Raw genomic sequence first — 7481 nt, 5'->3', positions numbered from 1 at the left:
TCCAGCGCTTAGAACGGTGCTCGACACATTCGTTCATTCATTCGATCGTATTTGTTGAGCGCTTACTATGTGCAGAGCACCGTACTAAGCGCTTGGAATGGACAATTGGGCAACAGATAGAGACGGTCCCTGCCCCACGACGGGCTCGCGGTCTAAACGGCGGAGACAGACGGCAAAGCGAAACAACAAGACAAAAACAAGACAACATCATCAAGACCCACAGTAAGTGCTTAACAAATCCTATTTTTAAAAAGGGAGTTAACCCTCCTTTGACCGATGAGGAAACAGACAAGGAAAGTGACTTGCCCAAGGTCACACAGCAGGCAAATGCATCTGAATCTTCCCTTCCTCCCCCTCTCCAGCTCCCTCCCCTTCTCCACATCGTACCCAGCCTTTACACGCGCCATTGAACGACCCATCCAGAATTACTTTTAACCTTCTCCTGAAGAAAATCTGCAAAGCACCTTTATTTTGCTGCTCTTCCGCGAGGCCAGATCCCTTATTAGAGAAGCAGCGTGGCTCAGTGGACAGAGCCCGGGCTTGGGAGTCAGAGGTCATGGGTTCGAATCCCTGCCCTGCCACTCGTCAGCTGTGAGACCGTGAGCAAGTCACTTCACTTCTCTGTTCCTCAGTTACCTCCTCTGTAAAATGGGGATGAAGACCGTGAGCCTCACGGGGGACAACCCGATTACCCTGTATGTACCCCAGCGCTCAGAACAGTGCTCTGCACATAGAAAGCGCTTAACAAATACCAACATTATTGTTATTAATTTATCTCAGCGGCCTTAGTTAGCCCTTCTTTTCGGAGTCTGGCCAGGTCACCTTCCTTTTCGAAAAGTTCCGTCTTTCGCGCCCGGAGATGGCACAGCCTAATGAATGTGCTCTGGATCCGGCTCTCAAAATACTAATTCGAGTTTAAGGGATTTTTCTGCTAATAGGGATTAGTGACTGTTCCAAACTGGGGAATTTAAATCCTTACTCTGAGTGAGCCCCAGGTGGAGAAGCAGCGTGGCCAGGTGGAAAGAGCACGGACCCGGGAGTCCGAGGACCTGGGTTCTAATCCCAGCTCTGCCGCTTACCTGCTGCGTGACCTTGGGCAAGTCACTTCACTTCTCTGTGCCTCAGTTCCCTCATCTACAGAATGGAGATTCAAAACCTGTTTGTCCTATTTAGACTGGGAGCCTCACGGAGCCCCTGATTATCCTGCAGCTACCCCAGTGCTTAGCGCATAGTTAGTACTGAAGTAGCACAGTTGGTGTTGTTTAACTCTATCGGACCTGGGGTCCTGATACTGTGCCAGGACCCACACGGGGCTTCGTAGTCTAAGAGAATTATTCCTTTCCCCAAGCAGCGAAGCAGCTCAGTGGGAAGAGCCCGGGCTTGGGAGTCAGAGGTCATGGGTTCGACTCCCGGCCCTGCCACTCGGCAGCTGTGTGACCGTGGGCAAGTCGCTTAACTTCTCTGTGCCTCAGTTACCTCATCCGTAAAATGGGGATGAAGACTGTGAGCCTCACGTGGGACAACCTGATTACCCTGTATCTCCCCCAGCGCTTAGAACAGTGCTCTTCACATATAGTAAGCGCTTAACAAATACCAACATTAAAAGGTAAAAGGGATCAGCCATCCCCCAAAAAACAAAATCCTCCAAATGCCAAGAAGTCAAGAATATTAAAAGAGGTGCCACCCAACGATGACTGAACGCTCAATGCAAGCTCGTTATGGGCAGGGAACTGTGTCAGTTTATTGTCAGATTCTCCTCTCCCGAGCACTTAGCACAGTGCTCTGCACACCGTAAGCGCTCAGTAAGTACGATTAAATGAATATATCAGCTGCTTAGAGGGGCCTTTCCAGAAGAGGCGAGGTGGACCTGGCTCTCCAGGGGAAGACCCCGTCAAAGATCTCTGTCCCCAGGGGACTGAGGTGAAGTAAAACTCCAGATGGGTGGCTACAAAGGACGATTTAGGACGGGCTGTGGCAGAGGAGAGAAGCAGCGTGGCTCAGTGGGAAGAGCCCGGGCTTGGGAGTCGGAGGTCATGGGTTCGAATGCCGGCCCCGCCACTCGGCAGCTGTGTGACCGTGGGCAAGTCACTTCACTTCTCTGTGCCTCAGTTACCTCATCTGTAAAATGGGGATGAAGACTGTGAGCCTCACGTGGGACGACCTGATTCCCCCGTACCTACCCCGGCGCTTAGAAGAGTGCTCTGCACATAGTAAGCGCTTAACAGATACCAACACTATCATCACTCTGAGAGTGGCCACTCAAAAGTCCCTCAGACTTGTCCTTTCACCATATCAGCATGGCCCGGTGGAAAGAGCCCGGGCCTGAGAGTCAGAGGCCCAGTGTTCCGATCCCGGCTCTGCCACTTCTTATTATTATTACTGTGGTATTTGTTAACCACTTGATATGCGCCAAGCACTGTACTGAGTGTTGGCATAGGTACCATAATTATAATTATTATTGTATTTGTTAAGCACTTTCTATGTGCCAGGCACTGTACTGAGCACTGGGGTGGATACAAGCAAAGCGGGTGGGACACGGTCCCTGTCCCACATGGGGCTCGCAGTCTCGATCCCCATTTTACAGGTGAGATAACTGAGGCATAGAGAAGTGAAGAGACTTGCCCAAGGTCTTTAGCTAAAACGAAGGGGGCCGATTTCTCCCTTGTCTCGTGATCCTAAGGAGTAGAGGGCCCTCTCCGTTTTCCTCCTGGCACCTCAGAGACACATCTCAGGTAAACTGAGGACCTGGGCTGGGTGTGAGTGCTAAACCTCCCCCTTAACCACCCACTGGCGATCAATCAACGGAAAATACTAAGCGCTTGGGAGAGTTCAGTACGATAGAGTTGGTAGCCCCGGTTCCCCGACCACTTGCAGTCCAGAGGGGGAGACGGACGCCGAAATAAACTACGGATGTGGGGTTGAGAGAGGGGCGAATGTCGAGTGCTTATAAAGGGTACAGATCCAAGTGCGTAGGCGATGCCGGAGGGGAGAAGAAGTAGGAGAAAAGATGCCTTAATCAGGCAGGGCTAAGTGGTTATCGCGCGCGTGCGCGCGCTAAGCACTTAAATTCCCCTCTCAGGGTCGCACCGGGAGAGTTTCCAGTCCTCTACCGGTCACGACTACGGGAGGGAGAGTCAAGCAGAGGCCTGTCCGTTCCATCCCTGCCTTGGGCAGCGGCTAGCGGGTGGCAGGCCGTCTGCCACCAGTCGAAACTCACCGGTGCTGGGCAGCAGCGGCACGGGAGGGAGGCGAGGGCAGAGACTCGTTTACTGCGCGGAAGGAGGCGGCGGTAAACCGCTTCCGGATTTTTACCAAGAAAACCCTACCAGAATGATTGCGGATGGAAGCGGGACCTTCTGGGAGAGATGTGTCCGTGGCGTCGCCACGGGTCGGACACGACTCGACGGCACAAGACAACAAGCACTTAAATACGAGATAAACAGATCAGACTGTATATATCTTCATTACCCTATTTATTTTGTTAATGAGATGTACATCACCTCGATTCTATTTATTTGCTATTGTTTTAATGAGATGTTCTTCCCCTCGATTCTATTCACTGCCATTGTTCTTGTCTGTCCGCCTCCCCCGATTAGACCGTGAGCCCGTCCAAGGGCAGGGACTGTATCTGTTACCGATCTGTACATTCCAAGCGCTTAGTCCAGTGCTCTGCACATAGTAAGCGCTCAATAAATACTATTGAATGAATGAATGAATCAGACGCAGCCTCCGTCTCATATGGGGCTCACCCTTCAACACTTTGATACTCACCCCGTCCCCACGGGACTTACGTCCATATCCTTATACTCTACTATTTCCCCTATCTGTAATGTCTTTTAAAGTCTGCCTCCCCCGTAGACAGTAAGCTCCTTGTGGTTAAGGATCGAGCAACGTGGCTCAGTGGAAAGAGCCCGGGCTTGGGAGTCAGAGGTCACGGGTTCGAATTCCGGCTCTGCCACTTGTCAGCCGTGTGACTGTGGGCAAGTCACTTAACTTCTCTGTGCCTCCGTGACCTCCTCTGTAAAATAGGGATGAAGACCGTGAGCCTCACGTGGGACAACCCTATTACCCTGTATCTACCCCAGCGCTTAGAACAGTGCTCTGCACCTAGTAAGTGCTTAACAAATACCAACATTACTACTATTAGTATCACATCTACCAACGCTATTATATTGTCTGTTTTTTAATGATATCTGTTAAGCACTTACTAGGTGTCAAGCACTGTTCCAAGCATTGGGGTAGACCGTGAGTCCGTTGTGGGCAGGAATTGTCTCTGTTGCTGAATTGGACTTTCCGAGCGCTTAGTACAGTGCTCTGCCCACGGTAAGCGCTCAATAAATAGGACTGAATGAATGAAATTCAAGTTAATCAGGTAAGGGCACAGTCCCTATCCCACGTGAGGCTCACGGTCTATAATAATAATAATAGTATGTGTTGCTACTGTGTTACTATTATTTGAAGCAGCGTGGCTCAGTGGAAAGAGCCCGGGCTTAGGAGTCAGAGGTCATGGGTTCGAATCCCGGCTCCGCCACCTGCCAGCTGTGTGACTCTGGGCAAGTCACTTCACTTCTCTGAACCTCAGTTACCTCATCTGTAAAATGGGGATTAAGACTGTGACCCCCACGTGGGACAACCCGAACACTGCCACTTGTCAGCTGTGTGACTGTGGGCAAGTCACTTAACTTCTCTGTGCCTCAGTTCCCTCATCTGTAAAATGGGGATTAAGACTGTGAGCCCCACGTGGGACAACCTGATTCCCCTATGTCTACCCCAGTGCTTAGAACAGTGCTCGGCACATAGTAAGCACTTAACAAATACCAACATTAACATTAACATTACCCCCTCCCCCAGCGCTTAGAACAGTGCTTTGCACCTAGTAAGCGCTTAATAAATACCATTATTATTATTATTAAGCACTTACTACGTGCCTAGCACAGTTCTAAGCACTGGAGTAGATGCAAGATAATCAGGTTGGACACAGTGCCTGTCCCTCATGGAGCTCACAGTCTTAATCCCCATTTTACCGAAGAGGTAACTGAGGCACAGAGAAATGAAGCGACCTGACCAGGGTCACACAGCAGACAAGTGGTAGAGCTGGGATTAGAACCCCCCATCCTCTGACAACCTCTTTTCACTAGGCCAGGCTGCTTCCCGCTATAGTTTGCGTGCCGAATCTCCATTTTACAGCTGAGGAAACTGAGGCACAGAGAAATTAAGTGATCTACTCTCCCACACGGAGAAGCAGCGTGGCTCAGTGGAAAGAGCTTGGGCTTCGGAGTCAGAGGTCATGAGTTCAACCCCCGGCTCTGCCACTTGTCAGCTGTGTGACTGTGGGCAAGTCACTTAACTTCTCTGGGCCTCAGTTCCCTCATCTGTAAAATGGGGATGAAAAGTGTGTGAGCCCCACGTGGGACAACCTGATTACCCTGTATCTCCCCCAGCGCTTAGAACAGTGCTCGGCACCTAGTAAGCGCTTAACAAATACCGACATTATTATTATTAGCTTTATCGAAGGCACATCTCCTCCAAGAGGCCTTCCCTGAACTAAGTCCTCATTTCTTCTTTTCCCGCTCCCTTTTTCTTCACCCTGACCTGCTCCCTTCATTATTTCCCCCCACCCCCTGGCCCCACGGCACTTACGTACATATCTGTAATTTGTTTATATTAATGTCTGTCTCCCCCTCTCAACTGTAAGCTTGCTGTGGGCTGGGAACGTGTCTGTTATATGGTTGTGTTATATTCCCCCAAGGGCTTAGTACAGCGCTCTGCACACAGTAAGCGCTCAATAAATACGATTGAATGAATAAATATGAATGATTGATTTGCCCAGGGTCAAACAGCAGAGACCACATTAGAACCCGGGTCCTCTGAATTTTAGGCCCATGTTTTTTCCACCAGGCCACACTGCTTCCCTAGCTGCTTCCCTTTCCTAAGTGCTTAGTACAGTACTCTTGCACACCGTAAGCACTCAATAAATACCGCTGACTGAGTGATTGAATTGGTATCATCCCCATTTTCCAGATGAGGAAACTAAACTGAGGCTCAGACAGGTTAAGTGACGTGCCCTAGTTCGTGCAGCAGGCCAACCCATCGATTGCATTTTTTTGGAGCACTTACCGTGCGCAGCTCACTGTACTAAGCGCTTGGGAGAGTACAATAAAGCAGAGTTGGGAGACACGTGCCCTGCCCACAGTGAGTTTACGGTCCAGAGGCCGGTGACAGAGTTGAGATGGGAGCCCTCGTCTCCGGACTTCCGGGCCCATTCTCCTTCCACTAGGCCACACGGGGAAACATTATGGCCTAGTGGCAAGAGAACAGGGCCAGTACAGCGCTCTGCATAGAGTAGACACCCAGGACAGTGGTCTGAACTTGGAACACACTCAGTAAAACGTTCTACACCCTCTGGGCACCCAGGACAATCAATCAGTCATATTTATTTTAGCGCTTACAGTGTACAGAGCACTGTATTAAGCAGAGCACAACACAACGGACACTTTCCCTGCCTACAGCGAGCTGCCAGTCTAGAGGAGGAGGGTACACCACTCTGCACCCAGTAGATGCTCAGTACACTGCTCTACACACAGTTGGCATCCAGTATAGTACTCTGCACCCAGAAGGCAACCAGTACGGCGTGGCTCGGTGGAAAGAGCCCGGGCTTGGGAGTCAGAGGTTCATGGGCTCGAATCCCGGCTCTGCCACTCGTCAGCTGTGTGACTGTGAGCAAGTCACTTCACTTCTCTGTGCCTCAGTTACCTCATCTGTAAAAGGGGGATTAACTGTGAGCCTCACGTGAGACGACCTGATGACCCTGTATCTACCCCAGGGCTTAGAACAGTGCTCTGCACACAGTAAGCGCTTAACAAATACCAACATCATTATTATTATTATTATTATTACAGTACTCTGCCCACAGGAGGTACCCAATAGAGTACTCTGCACATGGTAGACATCCACTTAAGCACTCTGCACCCTGGAGACATCCAGTATATGTTCGGCACAATAGTAATGATGATATTTATTAAGCCAGGCACCGCGCTAAGCGCTGCGGTGGAGGCAAGCAAATCGAGACGGACAGAGTCCCTGTCCTACAATAAACGCACTTGCCTGCTGTGGGACCCGGGGCCAGTCGCTTCATTTCTCTGGGCCTCAGTTTCCTCGTCTGCAAAATGGGGACTGAATACCGGTTCTCCCTCCTCCTCGGACTGCGAACCTCAGACGGCTGCTGCCGTTGCCGCTGGAGGTGGTTGGTGGAGTCTTGGGAAAAGGCAGCAAGTTGAGACAGGCAGCTCAAAAAACGGAGAGCGAGGAGGAGGAGGAGGAGGAGAGGTGACCCGCTCCACCAATGGAACAGAAAGCTGAGGAGGAGGAGGAGGAGATTAGACAAAACCATAAACCACTGATTAAACGTGTCTCTGGGTGGGGTCCCTTGTGATGATTCAATCCCCAACCAAAGAATCCCTTCCCTCAGGTAAGAAGGCGCC

This window comes from Ornithorhynchus anatinus, chromosome X1 (assembly GCF_004115215.2).
Source record: "Ornithorhynchus anatinus isolate Pmale09 chromosome X1, mOrnAna1.pri.v4, whole genome shotgun sequence".
In the NCBI taxonomy this organism is placed as follows: domain Eukaryota; kingdom Metazoa; phylum Chordata; class Mammalia; order Monotremata; family Ornithorhynchidae; genus Ornithorhynchus; species Ornithorhynchus anatinus.
This window is presented reverse-complemented; position numbering follows the sequence as displayed.